Source organism: Sminthopsis crassicaudata, chromosome 2 (genome assembly GCF_048593235.1).
Source record: "Sminthopsis crassicaudata isolate SCR6 chromosome 2, ASM4859323v1, whole genome shotgun sequence".
NCBI lineage: Eukaryota > Metazoa > Chordata > Mammalia > Dasyuromorphia > Dasyuridae > Sminthopsis > Sminthopsis crassicaudata.
Genome location: NC_133618.1, coordinates 9,811,973 through 9,838,310, shown reverse-complemented (window position 1 = coordinate 9,838,310; position 26,338 = coordinate 9,811,973). Strand labels below are relative to the sequence as shown.

At 40.5% G+C, this 26,338-nt stretch overlaps 1 long non-coding RNA gene across 4 annotated transcripts in view; it reads right to left on the bottom strand.

Moving 5' to 3' along the window:
- Positions 1-26,338, bottom strand: part of LOC141553948 (uncharacterized) — a 267,988-nt gene that overhangs the window by 223,203 nt on the left and 18,447 nt on the right. The window contains exon 4 of one of the 4 annotated variants that reach the window (XR_012485733.1): positions 10,655-10,901. The exons of the other annotated variants lie outside the window; for them this stretch is intronic. This is a non-coding gene — a long non-coding RNA (uncharacterized LOC141553948). Of the gene's footprint in view, positions 1-10,654; positions 10,902-26,338 lie in introns of those variants that run through there. 4 annotated transcript variants of the gene reach the window in all.

The following is a 26,338-nucleotide window of genomic DNA, read 5'->3' as shown; positions in this document are numbered from 1 at the left end:
TTACCAGAGCTTTGACCCATGGAGCAGAGAGAGAGAGAAGCCCTGATAAGGTAGCTTGCTCTTTTAATTAATTATTATTGCTAATAAGCTGTGGGCAGCTGAAGTCAGGAAGCCCTGAGTTTGAATCCTACGTCAGGTGCTTCACTAAATGTGTGAACTTAGCATTTCCTTTAGAGTCCCTCCACTTCAATTTCTTCATCTAGAAAATGGAAATAATAATAGCATCTACTTCCCAGGGTACTTGTGTTGATGAAATGAGATAAATATATATATAAGACATTGCAAATCTTTGTTGTTCATTCCAGTTGTGTCCAATTTTCTGTAACCCCTTTGGGGATTTTCCTGGCAAAAATATTGGAGTGTTTTACCGTTTCCTTCTCATCACTAGAAAACAAAGGCAAAATAGAGTTAAGTAACTTGCCCAGGGAAATATGAGAGATCATCTTTGAACTCAGACCTTCCCGAGTATAGTACTCTATGCACTGCACTAACAGTGTTTATGTACCTTAAGGCACTCTGTATATGCTAGCTGTTATTATTATTTTTAGCTGCTATCATCATTTTTTGTTATTGCTTGTATGGCACTAAAATTTCAGCACCCTTGGACCAAGCTCCAGTCACCCTCCCCTTGTTACACTTCAGGCTGTATGAAGTTAGACAAATGTCTTCTTCTAGGGGCCTCAGAGAATTATAGACTCCCCTAGAAAAGGTGTGTCTATGTTCACTGGACCATTCCAAGAGCTTCAAAGCTCACTGGGAAAGGGGAAAGCGGCTCATTGGAGCATAATCCAGATCTGGAGAGGGTCAGAGTTCTAAGTCTCAATCCCTCATTTCACAGTTAAATAAGGAAGATCCAGGGAAACTTATTCAATCGCCCAAAGCCACATGGGAAGGAAGTATCAGAGGCAGGATTTTAATCCAAGTCATCTGCTTCCCATTCTGCACGGTGGATCTGGACTCTAGCAATGTAGGTTCCTGCCTCAGTTCTACTACTTACCCCTGGCTGTGTGACCTTGAGCTGGTGCCTTCCCTTCTCGGCAGCCCCATTTCTGCGTCATTATCTCAAGGGGATTGGCTTGTGATCCCAAAGCCCTCTTCCCCATCCAAATTCTATGTCTGGGAATCAATCAGGCTGGGCACATTCATGCCTCTAAAATAAGCGTTCTAAAATAACAGCTCCCGTTCCCAGCCTGACCATTAGGAGCAGAGCAGAAAATTAAAGGGGAGGGCAGGGTGATGTCTGAGGCCACGTCTAATGGATGGGAGGTGGCCCCAGGCCATATTTTCTAATATTAGCACAGGTTCTGTCCTCTGGCTGAATCAATGGGAAAGAGGGGCAGGAGAAGGCAGAGAAGGGAATCAGCATTCATTAACCACCTTCTGTGTGCCAGGCACTGGGATGAGAGCTTTAAGGGGAAGCACTATTATTATCATCATTTAACAGATAAGGAAACTCAGGTTAAGTGACTTGCTCAGGGTCTTCCTGATATCCACTGCACTCGGAGAAAAATAAAAAAGGGAATGAAAATAGAAGGGTGCAAAGACCCAGCCACACAGCCAGCATGAGCTCCAGAAAGACAAAAGCCAAGGTTCATTGGGATGCAGGATAGGAGCTTGAATATAACCTGGGTGGCTCTCAACATCAAAATGGAAGGAGATCACAACAGACTGGGCGACCAGAGACCAGGCTTCTTCCCCAATTCTAGTGCCTTCCTCCTGTTCCTTATTTCCCATCAGCCTTTATTCTAACTTGTTTTGTATATATCTGTTTGCTTGCTGTCTCCCCCTATAGATCAGGAGCTTCTTGAGGGCAGGAACTGCCCAGTGATGCATCCCCAGTACTTACTTAGCACAGTGTCTGGGTTAAGATAAATACTACAAAAATACAAGGGCTTAACCAGGTTTTGTAAGAGTGAATGTCGAAAATTATCCATGTATACATTTTGAAAATAAAAAACTTTAATTTAAAAATATACATATACATACATACATATGTATGTATATATACATACATATATATGTATGTATGTATACATACATATATATGTGTCTATATATATGTGTCTATATATATATATATATATATATATATATATATATATATATATATATATATATATATATATATATATAAAAGTGCTTAAAACAAGTGCTTAATAAATGCTTATCACTGGACCCAAATCCTCAATTTTCTCATCTACCTCATGAAGCAGTGGGATTCTAGGAGTTCTATTCTAATGCTTAGGAAAGGTGTTCCAACCACCCAAGTTCACCTTTATAAAGGGACCCCAAAAAAGCAAGTTTCTTCAGGGGCCCAGCTTTTTGCTTCTGCCGGATACAACTCACTCTGTCCCCAAGCTTGGATAAGATACACCACCTCCTGATCTCTGCCTTTTAGGACCCCAAGTTCCCTCCAAGACAGCTCAGTACCTCCTTCTCTACAGAATCTTTTGGGAAGCCCACAACTTCCAGTAATGTCACTTCTTCCAAAGGATCTTTTAAAAAAAATCTGTGTATTCCCCCATCTCTTTCTCTCTCTCTCTCTAATATATATATATATATATATATATATATATATATATATATATATATATATATATATATATAATATTGATATGTATATATAATATTAATATATAATATTGTGTGCATAATATTGATAATATATAATGTTTATGTATATATAATATCGATAATATAATATATATAATATTGATATAATATATATTGATACTTTCTATATATGTATATATATTGTTATGTATTACATGTGTATTGTATTGATATGTATATATTCATATATAATATATGTTATATTTACATGTATAATATATATGTGTGTATATATTTATATAATATTACATACATATACATACATATACATATATATATCAAGAGAATGTAAGATTCTTCAGAGCAAAAATCATTTCCCTGCTGTGTATGTCCTCCCAGCATTGAGTATTATTCTGTGTAAACACTAAGTATTTACTTATTGATTAGAGATCGATGGCTGATCCAACTGAGACGGAAAAAAGAGAATTAACTACAATATATCCCAGAGAGAAAAGGCTTGTCTCAGCCCGGCACAAAGCAAACGTTTTGCGAAGATAAGCTCAACAAATGAAACATGAGCGGAGAGTCGGGGGCCTGAGGGGAGGGAGAGAATGCACCATACCTTGCTGAGGTGCTCAGTCTAGTGCTGGTCTTTGCTTCGTGTTACAAGCAAGGATTCGTTTGGGAGCGAGACATGGGCTTAGTTTGTTTTGGTTTATTTTTTTCTTAGACATAGCTGTGGCAGAAAGGCAAAAGGAGGCAATAAATCATCTTTTTAAAAGAAGGGAGGAAAAAGAAATGTGACTTCTTCCTCCTTCTGCGGTAAGGATTAGAAAAGAAAATGCGGGGGGGGGGGGGGGGGGGGGGGGGGGGGAAGCTGATCCTAGAATCTCCTAAGGCTTCTGGGGAGGATCAAATATCTCTTCAGAAATGACATTTTAACTGATGTAAGTGTGAACAAGTTGGAACCTTGGGGATTAAATTTCCACTGGAGTACACGTGTTCTTCTGAGGGCAATGGGGGAAGGAGGGATGTTCTTGGCCCCAGGAACATTTAAGGCTTTTTGGAATTGTATTGGTTGTGCCAGGATATCACAGGCAACCTGCCTGTCAGCATCCAGCTGCCATCTTGATTTAGATTGGCAAGAGATCACACCTGGCCCTGCCTACACCCAGGAGAGGCAGGGGCAGATTTTTGCTATGGGACACCTGTCTTGGCTCCTCACATGCACTGGAGCACACACACACACACACACACACACACACACACACACACACACACACACACATCCCGCCCCCAAAGGTGTCTTTTACAACTACACTTGAAATTTTATGGCTACAGCCTCTCATTTTCCTGTGAGAGGAAGTGGGAGCTAGATGCGGAACACCTGGGGTTCTCCCTCTCCGGCTCCTGATCCAGCCTGAGACCCGCTCCCCACCTGTAGCAGTACAGGCAGCTGTCATGGAAAGAGCCCTAGCCCCAGCGTTGAAACACATTGGGGAAGGGGTCTCCCTGACTGCTGCTGGCTGGCTGACCAGCTTAGATGCTTCAGTTCTCTGAGCCTGCGGTCCCCCTTTGTGAGCTTGGGTTACCTCTCTAAGGGTTCAGAACTTGTAAGGGCCACATTTCTTCCACGCTTTGCTCATTTAAGAAAAGACAAACCCTTGGGCTGTGGCACCAATGCCACTTTTCCAAGGACACAGGAATAAGTAGCAGATTCAGAATAATAACCTGTATCTTCTTATCAGAAGCTGGTAAGTATCTGAGGTCACCGTTAAAGTCAGGTTTTCCTGATTCCAAGAGAGGTGCTCTATCCACTGGGCCACCCAGCTGTCCTTTACAAAAGGGGAAATTAAAGCCAGAGAAGTTAAATAACCTTAAGATTTAAAGTAAGGAAGATGAATCTTCCTGATTCTGAGCCAGATGCTCTATCTACTGTACTATCTAGCTGCTGAATAGCACATAGTAGGCACTTAATAAGTGCTTATTCTTTTCCCCCTCCCCTCATTTTGCATTTACTGATCAGGTATCTCAGACCCCATCTTCCAGCAGCAGAAAATAAGGTTCCTGAGGGTAGGAACTGTTGCATTATTGTCTCTGTAAGTTTGTAATAAATGTTTGTTGAATTGTACTCTATGGTGTCTGACACACAGTAGGTGCTTAATAAGTGTTTATTGATTGTTTATGACTCCAGGTTCAGAATTCTTTCCACTACATCCCAGATGTCTCGAAATCTTTGCTTTCACGTGTCATCTGCTGCTTTTAGGGAATGCATTGAGATCCTCTGGAGGCCCCAATAAGTGCTCTTAGCAAATGCCTTTTGAACCCCTGCTGTATGCATGATGGCGTGCTATGTCCTGTGGAAGACACAAGACTGAAGAGAACATTTCCTGCCCTCTGTGATCTCACAATCCACTTGAGAAGATACAATAGAAAAATAGTGTCGGGAGTTTAGCAGAAAGAAAGAGCCGGACCAAAGATTCATGAATCGCCATGTACATAAAAATGTGCTCAGAGTGTTGTGAGGATCAAATTAGATAAGACTGGCAAAAAAAAAAAAAAAAAAAAAGAGAGAGAGAGAGAGAATGGTGCATATAGTAGACTCTATGGGCATACTCACCCCCTTCATTTCCCACTTTATCGTGATCACACAAGTGCTAAATTTCAGCCAAGATGGTCTCTACATTTCCTTCTAGTAGATCTAATCTAGGAGGCTCAATAAATTGGATTGTTTCTTGATTAGGTTCATGTACCATAAAGATGGAACCCGTAAAAACAGAGAAATGTAAACCAAGTGCTGAAAAGGACCCAGAGAATGAGGAAGCTCAATATCCTCATTCTACAGATTGGGAAACTGAGGCCAAAGGCAGCCAAAATGTTTAGTTTCTCACTCATACATTGCCTTGTAGACTTCTTGCACCAGCTGCCCTCAGTGTTCCTGGTTTTTATTATCTTATGTGCTTTAATCCCTAAGCCATCTTACCAAAACTTGATTTTCATAATTCTACAAAAGTTTTATGTTCAGATGTATTACATACTGCCATAGGAGTCCCAGTTTCATCCACCATTGGGTTGACCTCTCAGAGGTCACTTCTTGCTCCTCGAGGTATTGATGGTACAATGCCTGAAAACCCCATTGGGTTGTCCTCCCGGAGGTCATCCCTTGCTCCTTGAGGCATTGATGGTACAACGCCTGAAGATCCCACTGGATTCTACCTTTTGAAACCCCCAGGGTTAGCATGATCTCTCACCAGAAGCTATGAGCTAAGGAGGGACCCAATGAATTCACAAGAGAAGGAGAAAAAAAATGGCTACCTCCTTTTTAATGTCTCCATAGCCAATCAAGGAGCCTCCTCTTCCCCACATGATCAGAGGACCAGAACCAGTTAGAGAATTTCTGACTGTGCTCCACATTCTCTCCAGGGCATTTCCCTCACATATCATGACTCTTCTGGAAGCGAGCTCCTTCATGTCTTCCACATGGAGAGACTGCACCAGCAAGCCTGCGCTTGTACCAGACTCCCATTACACATACAGAAGTCATCACAATGCCCGGATGATATCATGATAAATCAATGAGTGTCAGGTGAACCGATGTCCCAGCTGGTTTGAGGAAACATAAATATTGACACCCCACCCCCCACCCCCGTGGTAGACCGGGAGATATAAACTGACCAGATGTAACAGAGACAGAGCATTATCTGAGCTAGACTTTCCAGGGTAGGCAAAATTCAGCTGGAAACAAGGGAATGGGAGAGAAGAGAATTTCTCCCCATCCCTGCTATCCTTGGGCAAGGAGGTATAGCAGAGAAGGGCCTAGAGTCAGGAAGATTCATCTTCCCATCTTCCAATCTGGCCCCAGATGTTTACTAGTTACCTCAGCAAGTCACTTAACACTGCCTCAATTTACTCATCTGTAAAATGAGCTGGAAAAGGAAAGGGCAAATCACTCCAGTATTCTGCCAAGACAACCCCTAATGGGGTCACAAAGAGTCGAGCACAACTGATAAATGACCAGGTAGGAACAGAGAAAACCATCCCAGGAGATATTTTTCCCTACCCTAAGTTGCCGGGCTGAGAAACATTCCAATACTCTCTAGTAGAAAGAATAGAGGGCCAGGAGGTATAATCCTCAGGTGTGTGTCACTAACCCTTTCTGAGCTTCAGTTTTCACAACTGGGGAATTGGAGATAATCAAGCCTCCCCCCTTCCCCCCGGGTTGCTGTGAGGACAAGATGAGAGAATGGGCAAGAAAGGACTTTGAAAAGTTAAAAGTGATACAAGAGTGCAGGGTATTATTATTATTACAGAGAGGCCCCTAATTACCTTGGAACTGCTGCAAAGGGATGTGAGTCATTACCTCTGAAGCAAAGTTAGAGGGGAAGCGTGTCTTGTTCTAGGAGCTCCCAAGTGCTGTGACCACCCCTCCCAGATTACTCCAGGCTTTCCCCAGGTTCCGGTAGCCTTTCCTACTACAGCCTCATAGACCATCTTTCCTTGGTCTTAGGTGAGATCTTCTGGGTCACAATTCTGTCCATCGAGATTACAGAACTCAATGCTTCCAAAATTCCCAAGGTTATCATGACCTCTCACCAGAAGCCTTGAGCTAAGGAGGGATCCAGGGAAATCATATGACAAGGACAAAGTCACTAAGACATCTTAGACCATCTCTCCTTGGTTTTAGGTGAGATTTTCCGGGTCCTGATTCTGTCCAATGAGATTATAGAGTTCAATGCTTCCAAAATTCCCAAGGTTATCATGATTTCTCACCAGAAGCCTTGAACTAAGGAGGGATCCAATGAAGTCACATGACAAGGAAAAGGTCACTAAGACATCTTAGACTATCTTTCATTGATTTTAGGTGAGATCTTCCAGCTCATGGTTCTGTCCATCAAGATTACAGAATTCAATGCCTTTTAAAAGGATACATGTTTAAGTGGTTTACTCAAACCCTCTTCCTGGGCTTATCCATGACCCGGAGGGAACACTGCCTCCAGAAGGTTCTGCCAATGGAGGACAAGCTTTAGAAGGTTCTACAAAGACAGAAAAGTTTGGGGCAGTGTGTCTCACTCCATCCCTCTTCTCACATTACGCTGCATTATCAGTACTTATGGAGATAGGATAGAATAGTGGTTAGTTTTATCCTTGCGTAAATGAAGGATTGTGGGTCCAGACATCTAACGTAACCCGTGGGAGACATCCGACCCAAACTTCTTACTGAACAGTTGAGGAAGCTGAGACCCAGAAAACTTCTGGAACCTCTCCATGTTCACGTGTAGGGCATTTCTCAGCTCCTTTGATTCAATTCAATCAATATCTATTCAATATGTACAGGCGAATAGGAGATATTATGTAGAGGAATGGGCACTAGACTTTGGAATCAGCAATTCTGGAATCCTGGGTTCAAATACCATCTCAGACTTTCATGAAATTCTGGGTCTTTTTCCTCATTTGTATAATGAAAACTTAATGGCCCCGAAGGCCTCTTCCTACTCTAAATCTGTGACCCTAAGACCATATTTGGCCATAGAGATTCCTCAATCCAATATAGCCCTGGATTGACTTTGTATCTTATTTGTATGAATTCATTTTTATTCTCCTCAATAAGGAACCTCATTAGCCTTAAAGGGCTTCCTGAGGGCATGGATTTTTCCATCTTTGGATGGCCTGAGCACTGAGCCCAGAGCCCAGGACACACACACACACACATACACACACACACACACACATACACACACACACACATACACACACACACACACACATACACACACACACATACACACACACACACACACACACACACACACACACACACTGCCCAATTAATGTTGGCTGATAAATTGACTAGAAATACAAATATAAAATAACAAGATAGAGACCCTACCCTGAAGGAACTTACCATCTAATAAGGCAAGGGGTTAAGCTTAGGGCACGGTTAGACCATGTATTCAACAAAGAGGTTAGAAAACAATAGGCTATGACCTCCTGCTTCATCTTGGCTTGGGACTGGGCTGGTTTTCCAAAGTTCTGACACTGGACTACAAGTTCTGGTAGTTTCTGACATCACCTTGACCTTGAGCCTTGGAACTGATTAAAGACCGGTCTCAGAGAAATGTAGGCTTGGGGTGGGGAGAAATGAAATATTTGACCACAATATCTCTCTAAAGCCAGTATTTTTTACATACAAAATTTTCCATTAATGGAAAATGGTTGGTCATGAGTTGTTGAGGGGTTGGGGAAGGAGAGGGTTAATATTATTGTTTTGTATTTGTTTTTCCTTTTGATTTTGATAATCCTAGAAAAGAGAGAATGGAGGGAAATGGCAACAGCCAGTCTGTTGGGGAGAAGGAAAGAAAAGAGAACAAAATGGAGCAGGACTAAGATGTTGCATAATGGCATTCCTCTGGTGGGGACCCTGGACTCTAGGAGGAGTCAAAGAAAGGCTGAAAACTCCATTCATTCTTTACTGGCTCAGTATCTATCAATTCACAGGTAGACTCATTTGTTCCTCCAGCTGAAAAGAGCGGAGCTATTTCTAAATAAAAACTTTTCTTTCTGGATAATAGCACAAAACATGGCCCACAGGGCAGAGACCACATCATATGATTTTTCAGTGATGCTGGAGAAGTGAGATGAGGGCAGGCAGGGTAGGGCATGGGGATGGGGAGAAGGAAGGAGAAAGAACTTGCCCATGATGCAACTGCTCAGGCACTAATGGATAGTTTTCTGTTTAAACTAATAATTCTTGAAAACTAGTAGTAAAATACTTGTCTCCATGTTTCTAAAAGTGCCAGCAGAGCTCTGCATTATCCCATCCCAGAGCAAATATCAGCTCCCCCATCTCAGATATGAATCTGAATAATAAGAATAGCTGAAAAACGTAGATCCCTTTAAAAAAACAAATTTGAAATTACAAAATTTACCTATGCATATGTACTGTCAAAGAAAATGTTATAATTATAAAAATTAATAAAAAAAAACAAAATTTAAAAAAAAAAAAAGAAATTACAGATCCGCTTCCCAACATTGACCAAAATCTTCTGATGTAAACTCATCCCTGGACTTTACAGACAAGAGTTTGTAGGTGGTATTTAACATGTATTGGTCAACTTGCCATCTGGGTGGGGGGAAGGAGGGGAAAAATTAGAACAAAAGATTTGGCAATTGTCAATGCTGAAAAATTACCCATAAATATATCTGGTAAATAAAAACCATTTAAAAAAAAGAAAAAACAAAAAGAAAAAAAACTGTGCTAAATTGTCAATGTTGTAAAATTACCCATGTATATATATGGTAAATAAAAACTATTAAAATATAAAAATTAAATTAAATTAAAAAGAGTTTGTATGTGGGATGAAGGAAACAATGTAAGAAAAATAAATTTTCTCCAACTGGAGAAATACATTTAACCTTTGACTATTATCTTATATGGTCCTATGATATTTGGATCCTTGACATTATCTAGGTCAATGTGAAGCAGATTCAAATGCATCTGAGAAATATTTAACAAAATAAATAAAAATACAATCAAACGATAATAATGTTATGTAGCTTTCTATGTCAATATGCACCTGCTGGGATCCTAATGTATGGCTTAGTGGTTCCTGTTTCTATTTTTTTTAATATCACTTCTCAAGTGAAAGCCAACTGTTCTTGACTTTTATAATAATTCCTAATATTCATTTCCTTATTCAGTCATCTCCAATTCTCTGTACCCCTATTTGGGGTTTTCTTGGCAGAAATGCCAGAATAATTTACCATTTCCTTCACTAGCTCATTCAACAGAAGAGGAAATTGAGGCAAACAGGATGAAGTGACCTGGTCAGAATCACATAGCTAGTAAGTTTCTGAAGCAGGATTTGAACATGGGTTTTCCTGGCTCCAGATCCAGACCTCTAGACATTATGATGCCCCCTAGCTACTTATTGACTTAAGTCAATAAGCACTAGTTTTGTTTCATGAACCCTTTTTCTTTTTATTTATTTATTTTTAAAGCTTTTTCTTTTCAAAACATATGCAAAGTTTTCAACATTCACCCATGCAGAACTTTGTGTTCGAATTTTTTTTTCCTCCCTCCCTTCCCTCACCCCCTCTCCTAGTTGGCAAGTAATCCAATACAAAACATGTGCAATTCTTCTATCCATACTTCCACAATTATCATGCTGCACAAGAAAAAATCAATTCAAAAAGGTAAAACAATGAGAAAGAAAACAAAATGCAAGCAAGCAACAATAAAAATATGAAAATACCATGTTGTGATCCATACTCATTTCCCATAGTCCTCTCTCTGAGGGAAGATGATTCTCTTCATCACAAGACCATTGGAACTGGTCTGAATCACCTCACTGTTTAAAAGAACCACATGCATCAGAATTGATCATTGTATTATCTTCTTATTGCCATGTACAAAGATCTCTTGGTTCTCCTCATTTCACTGAGCATCAGTTCCTGTAAATCTCTCCAGGCCTTTCTGAAATCATCCTTCTGATTGTTTCTTATAGAACAAAGTATTCCATAACATTCATATACCACAACTTATTCAGCCATCTCCAAATGATCTGCACCTACTCACTTTCCAGTTTCCTGCTACTACAAAAAGGGCTACCACAAACATGTGGGTCCCTTTCCCTCCTTTAAGATCACATTGGGATTACAGGCCCAGTAGAGACACTGTTGGATCAAAGGGTATGTACAGTTTGGTAGCCCTTTGTACATGAACCCTTTTTCAACGTAAAAAAATACAATAGATAACACTGTGAACTTCTAAGGTAACTTAAAAATAACTCATAACATACTTTTCAGTTATTCACTGATTCTGAAACCAATAAATAAGTTTTGGCCCAAACCTTTTGGATTATTGTCAAGAACTTTTGGAGTTTGGAGTTCTTGTTAATTAGAAACCACTGGGTTCCTAATAAATGTGACTCTTGCTTCTTGAGTATGAACCACAATATTGGACTAGGATCAAGATATGGAGTAGCTGCTTGGGAAGCTATGTTAAATTGTATGGCTATGGCTAAAGCTCTAACCCTCTCTATATCTCAGTTTCCCCACCCATAAAATGGAAAAACTAAAACAAATGCCACTTTTAATTTTAACATTCTAGAATTAGTTAATTAGGATAGTTTCTAATCCCAGCCCTGTCATTTAAATACATCTAGGATCAAATATACATTCCTCTCCAGGAAATTTAAATTTTTTAGATCTTCCTAACCTGACCCCTACAAAAAAATAATTTTTATTGTGAATTTGACAAACATCAACATGAACATTTCTCTATTTAAAAAATCAGTCTTCATTACCTGGAACATGGGATTCTTAAGGTATCTATAAAGTTGATCACTATTATCTTTGTTGCCTTCTGAACTTCCTTCTATTTTCTGTGTGTTTGTAAAAAGTATTTCTTTTACACTCTTTCTTGTCTTTTCTTTTTTGGGGGGAGTCCCACCCAAAAAAATGAAGCCCTCTCCTAATATGCACACACATATGTTTGTATCCAGATGGATGGATGGATGAATGGATATAGTTAATCAAAATAAATTAACACATTGCCTATATTTGAAAATTAATGTCTTATTCTGCATTTAATCCATCATCTGTCTACCAAGAAATGGGAATCATGATCTTTCATTAGTTTTTTTCAGTCTTGATCTTATTTCCTAAGTTTTTTTAATTATTTTTAATTTTTAATTGTTTTCTTATACAATTTATAAAATGTTCTCCTGGTTCTGCTTACTTCACTGTGTATCAATTTCTATAAATCCTTCCAAATTTTAATAAATGTATTCATTTTATCATTTCTTATGGCACAATTTCATTATTTTAATATGCCAAATTTTGTTTGGTCATCCCACAATTGATGAAGATTCACTTTGCTTCCAAGTATTTGCTGCAGCAAAAAGAACTGCTCTAAATAATCTTTCTTTCTTTAATTTCTTCTGGCTATAGATTTCTTCTACGAGTGTTATTGCTGGTCAAAACATATGTACAGTTAAGCGATTTGGGGACATAGTTCCCAATTGCTTTCCATAATGGTTGGACCAATTTATAGTTCAATCAATATTGAATCATTGTGCTTGTCATCTCCAAAAACTGTGGTCTTCCTTTTGGGGACCTCTTTGCCAATATAATTAGTACCAGCTGAAATTTGTGCATTGTTTTAATTGTCATTTCTCTTAATATTAGTGATTGAAGAGTATTTTTATATAGCTGTTGATGACTTGTGTTTCTTCTTTTCAGAACTAATTGTTTACATCTTTTAATTTTAATTATTCGCATCATTTATCTTTTGGTGGATGATCTTTGATCTCATACATTTAACTCACTTCCCTAATGTTTTGGATATTCCATTTAATTTAATTCAATTCAAAAAAGATTTATTAAATGCTTATAATATATAAGGCAATATGTGAAATGTTAGAGATACAAATAAGAAAAAGAGACAGCCTCTGCCCTCAAGGAACTTGTAGTGTAATGGAAGAAGACAATACAAAAGAAAAAGTGGGGTGGGGGTCCACAGGACTTGGCTGGGGTATGACATTGTCTTGTGACAAAGTCAAGTAATGCTGCTGGTGGAGAAGGGAGATGCTTAGAAGATTAGGAAGAAAACCCCAAATGGGATCAGGAAGATTTGGACACAACTGGGTTGCCTGAACAACAACAGTACTCAGCCCTCCAAATTGAGGGAGAAGCATCTGAGGGTGAGTTGGAAAGGTGTAGAATATCAAAACCTGAGTCATTCTTTCTGGTGATGACATTTCAGGAGGTCTTGGGAGATGGTATGTTATTCCTCCTCCATGGGAGGGAGGAGGGGATATGTTGTTCCACAGAGCTGAAGCCAAACAAAGCAGATGATTTATAAAGATTTGCTGGCAAATCTTTATTAAAAATGCTGCAAATATTTTCCCATTCTGCTTTTTTCTTTTTAATTCTAACTGCATTGATTTTATTTATGTGAAAATAGTTTCAATCTCATATAACTAACATTTTCCTTTGTTGCTCTTTTTCTTATTTGGATGAGGTTTCTTTTTTTATTCGTAGATGTGAAAAGTGTCTCCTTCCCTGTTTCTCGAATTTGTTTATGGTATAACTTTTGTGCTTTCTTTGGTATAGTATTTAAAACGTTGGTGTCTACCTAATTTCTGTAACACTGATTCCTATCAGTTTTTTTTTCCCCAAGACTCCTAACAGTTTTTGTCAAATAATGAGTTTTTTTTCCTAGAATTGGGAATTCTTGGGATTATCAAATAGTATATTCCAATTGTTTCTAGATCTTGCATTAATCAACTTCAAGTTTCTTTAAACATCATTAAGTATGATGATTACTTGTTTGTAGGGTAGTTTGAGATCATAGAATCATGGATCTTTGAGCTGGAAGGGACCTTGGAAGCTATCTTATTTTAGACAACAGGAAATGAAGACTGACAGAGGTTTAACATGTGTCTGAAGCAGTATTTAATACAGGGAAGGGCTTTTTTGCCCCAGTGAACCATATTATCTCTTAAGGAGTTCACATTCTATTCACATTGTTCTTGAAGGACATATGATTGATGAACCACCCCTGCCTATGAAGAAAGAGCTAAATGAAGAAGAAAACTGAGTGACTTGAGATGAGAAGAGCGAGTTCTCCATGAATGTTTACCAAAAAATATGAAAAAGAGTCCTCACCTGAAAAGTTGGGGAAAGGAAGAGCTGGGGGAGTGGAGAAGGAGGAGGTTTGAAAAGGGGAAAGGGATGAAAAGATATGGGAAAGCCATGAGATAATGAAAAAGAGCAAGGGATTTAGAGTCTGGGGATTTGATTCTTCTCTCTGATATAAGCTGTGTAGAAGAGTTCCTAAATTTCCCTGGGGCTGTTTCCTCACCTCTAAGTTGTTAGACTAGCAGTTTTCCAAGATCTTTTCCAGGGGAGAAAATACATATAGACATACATACACATGGATACACATCCAAAAACACATGCACATATACATGCCTACATATATACATATAAGTATGTGTATATGTGTGTACATAAACATAGATGAAGAAAAGAGAGAGACAGAGAGGGAGGAAAAGATAGATACACAGACAGAGTGGGGGAAGGGAGGGAGGGAGGGAAAGGAAAAAGGAGGGAAGGAGGAAGTGAGAGACAAGGAAGGGGGAAGGAGAGAAAGGGAGGGAAAGGGAGAAGGGAGATAGAGAGGGAGAGAAAGAGGGAGAGAGAGAGGGAAAAAGAGAGGGAGATGGAGAAAGAGATTCTTATAACTGTTAATCCTACCTGGCGCTTCAAAAAGAGACATAAGGAGAAGCTGAACTATTCATTGAATCCATTTGTTCATTCATTAATCAAACCTTTTTTCTGGAGACTGCCCTTGAAAAACCTCAAGTACCTCTCAGAAGCTCAAAGCCCTGAGTTGGGAATAAGCCCTATTTATTTTCCTTCTGCCTATTGGGTTGAAAAAAATGAGATTCTCCTCATTTTCTGTCCAGTGAGTGATTCATCTAATGTCACCCAGGGAGATTGGAAGGAGGCAGGAAGTGAAGAAGGAGGTGAGACAAGGGGGGAGTGAAAGGAGAGAATAGCCATATTGCTCCAATACCAAAGCCAACCCCCTATTCCTGAGCTCTTTCCTAAAACCCTAAGTAATAGCAGGGCTGTTATAGGATGTAGGGTAAACCTCTGTGGGGTGTAGATGCCCTTATTAACCCTGAGTTTTCAATCTGTTCTTTTCCCATCATTAAAATGTCAGGTCCTGGAGGACAAAGCCTGCATTTGTATCCTTCTCTGAGGGCACTTGTTATATTGATACTAAATGAAAGCTGTCAATTAATCGTTTCATTTGGACTCTTGTGTTTTGGGATCTTGGCAGGTTTGCAGTAAGCCAGAGGATTCTGACAAAGGATTTCTCGTTTTTTCTGGGCTCAGCTCATATGTTATCTTCACTGAGGAAGTTCTTTCATGGTCTGCCCAAGGATCAGTGTTTTTGTCCCTCCCAAAGTGCCACATACGCATGTCTTGTGGACGTGTCTCAAACTCACTCCGACCTCATCTCCTGCTCTTGGAGTCTGGCTTCCTTCAAACCCCACTTTCGATGGGAAGGTCTCTCCAGTCCCCCAAATCTCAGTGTCTTCGTGTGAGGTCACCGCCGCCTTATCTTGTATATATCTAGTTTGACATCATTTTTTGTCCTCCATCAGATTGTGAGTTTCTTGAGAGCAAGACCTGTTTTTATTTTCCTTTTTCTGTAAATTCAGCAATAAGCGCACACTTATTAAAGGCTTGTGGACTCCTGTTTTCCCCTCGGCATCTGTGGATGCCTCTGTCAGAATTAAATAAAGATCCTGAAAACAATTCCTTGGAGCAGCAGCAGCAGCAGCATCTTCATGGTCATTATCATCATCATCAACATCATTATCATCATCACCATCATCATCATCATCATCATCACAATCACCATCATCATCATTATCATCATCATCATCATCATCACCATCATCATCATCATCATTATCATCATCACCATCATCATCATCATCACCATCATCATCATCATTGCCATCATCATCACCATCATCATCATCATCACAGTCACCATCTTTATCATCATCACCACATCATCACCATCATCATCAGACCCATAATCATCCCTGGCATTTTAAGGCTTCCAAAATGCCCTTCATGAGCACTGCTCCTTCTACTTTCCCAACAACCTTAGAAAGTAAGCGCTATTATTATCCCCATTTGGCAGATAAGGAAACCGAGATAAGAAGTTAAGTGCTCAGGTTCACACAACTAGGAAGTATCCAAGGTCAACTTGAAGGCAGAGGTTCCTGACTCCAGGCCACCCCACTGCCCTTGCTGAAGGGCTCATTTTATTTCATAGTTCTAGGCATTGCTGTGTAGCTAAAAAGGCTGCAGTGGATAGACCTGAAGTCAGGACCTCAGACAGTTATGTGACCCTGAGTAAATCACTTTACCCCATTAGCCTCAGTTTCCTCTTCTGTAAAATGAGCTGGAGAAGATAATGGCAGACCGCTCCAGTATCTCTGCCAAGAAAACCCCAAATGGGGTCCCAGAGATTGTACACAATTGAAAAACTACTCGATAACAAACTTTAGCAAAATCTTTCCCAGTGTCCTTGCACATGAGTTAGAGGAATAGGGAACAGATGCCAGTGTGAGCTGGGAGAGGGAACACCCTTGCAAAGTTGTGCTCAAAGGGGTTTGAAGAATGGAGATCTGATGCAGGGAAGGGGTTCTCCATGAAGGGAGGCAGGTAGAGTAATAGAAGGTAGGATCATGATGTGGGGCCCACTCCTCCTGGGTCAAAGTGGTCTCTCTGTAATGTCCTTTCCCACTCCCATCCCCACCTGTGGAAATCAGACCCAGTGTTCAAGGCCCAGCTCCAGTGTCACCCCTCCAAAAAAAGCAGCACTGAGTCCCTTTTCCTTTGGCCTTTGCCCCCGCCCTGAGCATTTTCTCTTTCTCAGCCATTTTCACCCAGAACTGAGCACATCTGCTTACTGTAACCCAAGATCAGCACAGCTGCAAAGTCTTTCTGAGCCGTGACCTCTCTGGCCAGAACCTGCCTCTTCTCTCAGTGGCCAGTGTGGTCCAATAGGAGGCACATTGGTTCTGGAGCCTGAGGTTCCAGGTTCTAGTCTCACTTCTAACATTTAGTCTCTGTGTGGGTCCCTTGGTCCCCCTGCCCTCAGTTTCCTCATCTTGGGGGTTGGAGTCGATTTCTCTCTGGTTCTTTCCAGTTCTAAATGTGAGTTCCTAGCCCAAGCCTGGTTCAGCCCTACTTCTTCCTCTAATCCAACCGTGACAGAGCAAGATTGCTTTAAATCCTTTCCTATTGGGAAAAATAAATAAAGTTTACAACTTAATAAGGTTCAATTGCTCCGAATCTGGAGATGGCATTCCATTTGACCCTGGTGGGACCCCAGCCCCCTGTTCCCTCCTCCTCGGGCCTGGGGCCCAGCTCCCTCCCTGCTCCCCCTCCCCTCGGAGCCCAGAGGAGAACGAGGGGGTGGTCACGTACACATCCACCTGTCAGTCAGGGGGGACAAAGAGCTGAGCTGGAAGGTGCGGAGGGCAATCCTCCTTGCAGGGGCTCTGCCTCCCTCCTCTCAAGGCAAGGTCACATTAACATATGAACCAGCCTGGCAGACAGCCCAATGCCCCCTCAGGCTCCCCACCCTCTTTGGGTGAGGGGGCAAAAAAAAAAAAAAGAGAGAGAGAGAAAGAGGGGAAGGGAGCAGGGGAAAGCCAGTTCCTTCCAGTTTCACAGTCGGGGAGCTGAGTGAGCAAAAGAGCAATAAAACGAGTCTGACGGGGGGAGGCGTGCGAGCCAGATGTCAGGAGAGCTGCATGGGAGGCAGCCTTGAGAGGGGCAGTGGCTGGAAGGAGGGGGAGGGGCCCGGGGCCCTCTGCCCTCGGCCATGGCCCCACAGCATCTGGAGCCCGGCACATCCTGCCCCGGGGAGCCGCATTTTAGGAAGGACAGTTGATAAATGGGAGGCATTTTATGTCGTTGGATAATTCATTGGAGGCCATGAGAATGTTTTCTCTCTGGAAAAGTAGACTCTGGGGATGGAGCCATCTTGAGAGATCTGCAGGGTTGTGGGCTGAGAACTCGGACCACAGAGTGATGATCTCTGGGGTTAAAGCCACCTGATAATCACAATAAAAGAGAGGGACCAGATCTCAAAGCTACAGGGAGCCCCCTTTGTTCCCAAAGCTCTAAAAGAATTGTCTCCCACACTGAGCATTTCAAGGACTTTCTTTTTTTGGTGTTGCTTCAGAAACCGGGGCTCCCTCTCCCAGGTTGGAAAAACAGTGGTCTCTCACAGTCCTGATGGGTCCCAGAAACTTGGAGCAGTTCCATTTTCCCATCCTGCTCTGGTCTGTCCCTTCCTGGGCAGCCTGGTGGCCCCTGGGGCCCACCATCTTGGTACAGACACACAATTGGCTTTGGCCCTACTCAGAACTCCTGAACTCAAGCCATCCATCAACTTTTTGGTGGGCCAGCCTGGCTTTCCCAGCCTGTCAGAAGCTCGGAGGCCAGGTTTTTATCCCCTGTGCCAAGTTAATAGCTATGGTTTATAGAATTTTAAAGTCTGTAAGTATATTGCACATTTTATTTCATCAACACCTCTCTGTAGTGTTGGTGCTTTGGATATCCCCATTTTACAGATGAGAGTTTAAGGCTGAGAAAAGGGAAGCGATTTACCTGTGTATGAGACAGTATTCAATCCCAGAACAAACCTTCCATCCCCAAATCCAACACTATCTACCAATCACCCTCTACTGACCCATTTATTCATGAAATAAAGAACCCCGTCATTTAGCCCAAGGTCAGATGTCAGAGATTGGATTTGAAACCAGGTCCTCTGACTTCTCATTTTCATGGTACCATATTTTCCTCCGACCTAAAGAGGACAAGATGAAAGAAGGATTGTTGCATGGAAATTATAAAGAGGTAAATTTGAGTTTGAAATTGGGAAGATTCCTAACAATTGAGGAGTGGAAAGGGCTGCCTTAAGAAATGGCCCCTTCTGTAAACTCTTTGCACTTTTGTTTTTCTTCCCAGGTTATTTTTACCTTCTGAATCCAATTCTTCCTGTGCAACAAGAAATTCGGTTTTACACACATAGATTGTATCTAGGATATACTATAACACATTTAACATGTATGGGACTGCCTGCCATCTAGGGAAGAGGGTGGAAGGAAGGAGGGGAAAAATCGGAACAGAAGGGAGTGCAAGGGATAATGTTGTAAAAAATTACCCGTGCATATGTACTGTCAAAAACTGTTATAATTATAAAATTAATTTTTAAAAAAGAGTGAAGGAAGAAAAAAAAATAAATGGCCCCTTCCTGAGGTTTTCAAGCAGGGGGTGAATGACCATTCTCTGGCTGTATTTTACAGGGAATTTCTTTCCCATTTCTTCTCCATTAATTATTAATATTGTGATGAACAAATGGCAAAATTTGGGTTGTGCCCAAGTCTATAATGAACATTTAATACTCTGTTTGAAGTAAAACCTTCAATGACTATATTGTCATTATTTTAGACTCTCCAATAATCATCTGAAGACCAGCTGCCATGTAACTCAATGGCTGCTGAAGTGCCTGCCCAATAAGTCTGCATTTCTTTCCTAACATCTGAATAATTCTCAGGAACTTTCTGGGGAAGAAAGGAGCCACAGCATGGTGGAGAGCAGATGCTTTTCATCTTTTTAAGGTGATTAATTAAGGGAAACCCATGAATGACCTTCAAAGGTCTTAAAATAAAACAAAATCAGAGGTTTATGAAGGAAACCAATTATATGGAAATGTAATTATCAAAAAAATCATATTCATGGAGACCAGGTTAAGAACTCTGGGATAGAGGTGGTTCTAAGGGGGTGATTCTGAGATCAAATTGTGTCAGCTCAAGGGAGACATTTCCCTAGATGTCAGCTTCCTCGTTTGTCAGATGAAATGATGGGACTAGACAATTTCTAAAGTCCAATTCATCTGCTAAGTGAAATGAGCAGAACCAGGAGATCATTATACACAGTAACAACAAGATCATAAGATGATCAGCTCTGATGGATGTGGCTCTCTTCAACAATGAGATGATTCAAACCAGTTCCAATTGCTCCGTGATGAAGAGAATCAGCTACACCCAGAGAGAGAACTATGGGAAATGAGTGTAGACCATAACATAGCATTTCTACTCTCTGTTTTTGTTTGCTTGCATTTTTGTTTTCCTTCTCAGGTTTTTTTCTTTCTTTCTAGATCTGATTTTTCTTGTGCAACATGATAACTGTATAAATATGTATACATGTATTGGATTTACCATATAGTTTAACATATTTAACATGTATTAGACTATCTGCCATCTAGGAAAGGGGGGGAGGAGAAGGAGGGAAAAAGTTAGAACAGAAGATTTTGCAAGGGTCAATGTTGAAAAATTACCATGCATATGTTTTATAAATCAAAAAGCTATAAATAAATAAATAAAGTCCAGTTCATCTCTGATGCACTATGTGCTGTGCAATCTGAATGTATCATAGACTTCATCTTCCCTGAGCAGAACAGAGGGGCTTAACCGTGGGCCCCAGTGAGGGACATGTAATGAGAGAAGGATCTAGCAGTATACTGGAATTAGGAGTGTGTGACCTATGACACAAAACTGAGGCAGTAATAAGATATCTTCCAAGGGGAGCAAAAAAGTCAGAGATTTGACATGTCAGAACTAAGAGCCTATATTTAAAAGAAATTCTGTCTGATAGCTATTCTGTAATGCAACCCCAGGCAAGTCACTTAACCCTGTTTGCCTCAGTTTCCTCAGCTGTAAAATGAGCTGGAAAAGGAAATGGCAAATCCTTAGTAGAATTTGGTGACCCCAGCTTTGACAGGCTGATCTAGAATATAAGCAATGATCTTAGCCAAGCACTGAGGAAAGGGGTTTGGGAAAATAAAGGCAGCTTGATCAAAGTGACAAATGCCCAGAATGATCATCAAAAGACCCAAATTCTGGCTTGCTTCTTACTTTTGGAATTTGCATTGTTACTTCACTTTTTCTGAGGTCTCAGTGTTCTCATCTGTACAATAGGGGAGTCAGATCCCGAATTCCCTTCTAGCTATATACCAATAATTCTACATTCCTATGACCTTTTTGATTTCAGTATTCTCATCTTTATGAAGAGGGGTTGTTGTCTCCCTCATTAGAATGTGAGCTCCATTAAAATGGGACCACAAGGACTATGTTTTGGATTTTTTTCTTTTTCTGTATCTCCTATGCATAGTATAGTGCTTGGCATACAATAAGTAGTTAATAAATGCTCAGTGATCAAATGACTTTAAATGGTCCTTTCCATCTATATACCTTATGATGTGTGAATGAATACCAAAAATAAGAGTGGAAGTTCTTGGATAGAGTTCAAAGCGACCTTTGGAGGTCATCCATCAAAACTTTTCATTTTGCAGGGGAATAGATCAAGGCCAAAAGATGTTCAATTATTTATCCATAGTCACACAGTGGCAAAGTCCGGATCTGAATCCAGATCCTTTGACTCCTTCTCCATTGTACCAAGCTTCTTCTCACTAAACCCAAGAGCTAGGAGACAAAAAAAAAGTTGACAACTTTTCTGAGTTTCCTCTTCTTTTTTTTTCCTTAAAGATGAAAGGAAAGTGTTGGGCTTTTTTTCATATGTTAGCCCATCTATAGCATCTTAATGTTTGCAAAGTTTTTTCCATGTGCTATCTCATTTTATCTGACTCTTCACATCTTTAGGAAAGAGTAAAAAAGGAGCACTCAATCCTCTCAGCCAGGAACCCCAGAAGACAGTGACTAATGAGTGAGTCACCTGAGAACTCCTTTATCTGCTTCCTTTCCCTGGCACTACCATGGGCAAGAAGCACATGGACAGGCTGGCTCCTGTCCACACACACACCAGTGGAAGGATTGCATTTTACAGCTTATTTGGGATCGGAAGCCAAGCAATCAGTCTTTAGTCATCTGATTATCTGCAGAGTCTCCAGAGGAAAGGGATCATAAAATAAGATTTAGAGTTAGAATACGCTTTAGAGGTCACTGATTTCAAACCACTCGTTTTATGGAGGAAGAAACTAAGCCAGAAAAGTAAACTAGTATGTTCAAGGTCAAACAGCTAGTAAGTATCTAAGGATGAATTTACACTCAGGTCTCCATGACTTCCAACTTCAGCATCTTCCATACCACCCAACAATGGTGCTCAGGATGATGGGAGGTGCCTTATTAAGGCTTCTCAGCCTAGGACCCGAGTTCATTGGAAATTGGTCTCAAATGGCCAGAAATTATCTTCTGAGGCTCAGTGGCTGTGACTGCAGCCTGAGCAAAAGTCCTCTGCCACAGAAGGATCAAGGCTTTATCCACAGCATGCAAGTTCTCTAGGGATACACTGGCTTTTTTGCATTAAAAGTTTTTCTGAACTGAAAATAACACAGATGTCATTCAGTTAGGAAATGGTTAGCATTGAATGTGGCACATGAATGTAGCAAAATCTGTAAGAAACCATACATATGGTAGTTACGGAGAAGCATGAGAAAACTTACAGAAACTGATTCAGAATAACCAGAAAAATAAGCTACACAATGGCTACAAAATGAAACTAGGAAGAATAACACAAGCAAAACAATCAAAACAGAGCTACAAATGTAACCAAGCTCTGCTTTCCCCCCCTTCCTTTTTGTTGGACATTTTTTTAAGGGATGAGTCTTTGAGAAAATGGAAAGACTCACTGGAAAACATGGATAATGGATAATAAAAAATACATGTTTGTGTATACTTCAATAACAATTTATTTTTTAAAAAATCTATATCTGAGTATCTATATTATATATACCCAACAGAAAGATGACTTCATTGTTTGGCTTTTCTATTAAATATCAAGCAGGACTGGATTTTTTTAATGGAAGAATTTCTTGGGTCAAATTCACAAAGGCAAATCAATGTCTTTGTTTTGTTTTCTGCTCAAGAAAAGACTTATTTTTCTTAAAAATAGAGAACTGATCTCAAAGAGAAGACATTCTAAATGGACACAAATTGGGCGTGTGGCTCTGAGCAAATCACTAGGAAAGACCTGACTGGCAATTGTTGGCTGTCTTAGATTTCTTTACCTGTAAAGTGAGGATAATGATAGCACCAGGACTGTTGTGAGGATAAAATAGGAATGTCTTTAAAGTACTCTGCAGATCTTAAAGAACTATATAAATATGAAATGCATTGTTATTATTTTTCTTTTTGTGGCTGTTATTTTTGTTATTATTATTCCAACTCTAAGATTCTGTGATTGAGAAATACTACTGTACTGAATTCCTAAGGGTCAAGAGACCAGGGTCCTTCTCCCAGCTCTATTGCAATATACTACATAAACATAGGAAAGTTTCCTCCCATTCTGGGTCTCACTTTCCCCACTTCTAATGTTCATTCTAAGACTGATACTGCTTTATTACCTGATGCTATGCTATTCTTCAAGACATCGACAACCACTACTTTGTGAAATCCTGTCACAAACTATACTGTACGTTAGGAAAAGCGCTCAATTTGGTGTCAGAGAATCTGGGCTCTAAATCTGCTTTTAATATTGGTCATCCATGTGATTAGACCTCCGACAACAGAGGTGGAGGCAACTGAGGCTCCTTATGGCTCTAAATTTGTGATTTGATTAACCAAAGGGAACTGTGGAACCATTCATTGTGTGGGATGAAACTAGGAAAGAGCCTGGCCAGAAGATGATCTCTCTTAGTGTTTCATTGATCAACACAATGGCTTGGAAAAATGAAAGGAGTTAGAATCTGCACGTGATGGCAGATGGAAAACAGATTCACCCAAAGACTGCCATGGCTGTAGAAAGGCTGCTGAATTAGGAGTCCGAGCATCCATGGCAGGAAAATCCCATCTCTGATTCCTACTACTTGTGTGATCTGAACCACTCACTTCACCTCCATTTTTTTTCACCTTAAAATGAGGACATCAGACTTCTAAAGTCTCTTTGTCTCTAAGTCTGTGGCCCTACAATCCATGGATTCCACACCATGTTCTGCCCTTCCACCTCTCTGCAAAAAGAGGAATATAGCCTTTCTAGAAGCACCTCGGAGCTGATGGGAAACAAGGATATGTTTATAATTAACTCTGAATTGTATTGTACCTTCTAACATCTCTACTGGGGAGGTGATTAATTGAGTCAATTTAAATGAATCAAAATTAATTGAATCAATTAATATCTAAAGCAAACTTGCTTATATAAAACTTGATGACAAAAATATGCTGATAAAAAATCAATCCTCACAAATCATCAGCATTTGTATAGAATACCAATAAAACCCAGCAGGAAAAGATGGAGAAATTGCATTTTAAATAACTACGGAATGGATGCTTGGATTAAGGGAGGAGAGGAGCCTCATATATTGTGGAAATGACAATAAAAATTGTGTTCCCTCTTCCCTCTTCCACCATCGCCCAAGCAGGACATTATGCAATATGTCATAGGATCAAAGAATCACAATTTCAAGAAAACTCATTCATGGAGTCCATTTGCCTCTTTTTAGGAGGGAAGAAATTGAGTCCCAAAGAGAACTTATTTACCCAAAGTCACACAGATAGTAAATAGCAGACTCGGAATCGGAATCTCTGACTAACTCTTGCCCTCTTCCCACTATATTCTACTATCGTGGATCCACTTAGCAATGTACTGTACATTTGGACAGCTCTGACTGGGGAATATTGAACCAAAATCTGGACCCTTTCATTTCCCCCCATTGATCCTACTTCTCTGCCTATGTAAAATAAGCAGAATAATTTGGATTCTCTTTTATAAGGCAGTCCTCCAAATATTCAAACATTAACATGATAGGTTATCATGCCTAGAAGGGAAATAGAGGAACATTAGAATATGGAGGCTCAGGGATTTCCACAATGAAAATTAAAAGGATATTGAACCCTAAGTAGATGAAATCTTCCTGACAGTCCCGGAGAATAGAGTGAAGCCTAAGACTATAGAATCACAGCCCCTCCTCTCTTCAGAGACCCAAGACTCCAAGGGCAGAATGCTGTCTACATTGGCAGATTTGGTCACTAAGCATGGCCTTTGTTTAGTTCTTTCCCTTTGTCAGAAGGGAGGACTTGATCCATGGCCGGGAATGTGGGGGTGGAACAGGGTTAAAAAAAATACAAAGGGTGTCAGACTCCAGCAGGGCCTTAGAATATTGGGTGTCAAAGTTGGGAGGAACCTTAGAACAGAGATTGTGTCAGAGTTCAAAGGAACCTTCAAAAAAAGATTGTCAGAGTCAGAAAGCACTTTAAAGCACAGAATGTCGAGCTGAGAAGTTATCTCATCCAACTGCATCCCATTACAGATGAGAAAATGGAGGCCCAGAGTGAACTAATTTGTCCAAGGTCACATTGGCAAGAAATGATAAAGACATTTGTACGAGAAAATGGCTTATCGTGGAAAGACTTGTATGAAGAGATGGAAAACCAGCACAGGAGACAAATATCCTTTCAGACTCTAAATCCCCAATCCTATAACCTTGGTTAGAATCAATTGAGAAGGTATCCTTCACAGGGAAGAAAGGGAGGCTTGAATTAGCCTTGGTGTTGGTGCCTAAAAAATCCATTGTCTGAGAAGACAGAAGCTGCACCCCAAATAAAAACAAAATGTAGGCTTCACCCTGTCCCTGCTTCCTGGATGGATAGGGTCTGTCAATGTCGGCTGCTTTCAGGTATCTAAAAATCCAGCAAATAAGAAAAAAGAAGTCAGCCAAATCATGATCCCCTGTGATAAAGAGCAATGGTACTACCCACTTCATAGGCAGAGTCATAGCCCAGAGCAAGCAACCCAAAATGTGCCTTCAAATCAACCTTTTAAGACAAATATAGTTGATCCTGGGCCAACACTGCTGGGGGAGGCCATCACCAAAGCTGAATGATCAAGGCCTTGTAGGTCAGTAAGGAGCTAACCTGGAGTGTGGCCAGATAGGATAGAGAGGAAATGCTCTGAGTGGGAGCTTCCTAGATTAACTACTGTACTTTCTCTTGTCAACTAGGTGTTAAACTCAGTCTTTCCATGTTTCCATACTGCTAAAAGAAGTACTGTCAGCACCCCCTAAATATCAGTATCCTGAGGAAAAGCCCCGGTCACCCTGCCCTAGGTCAGCCTGTCTGAGTTATATGTCTGCTCATGGGCTAACTTCAAGGATCCAGTGAAATAACAAATGCAAAGTGTTCTGAGAACCCTAAAAGATTTGTATAATGCCACTTATCTCCCC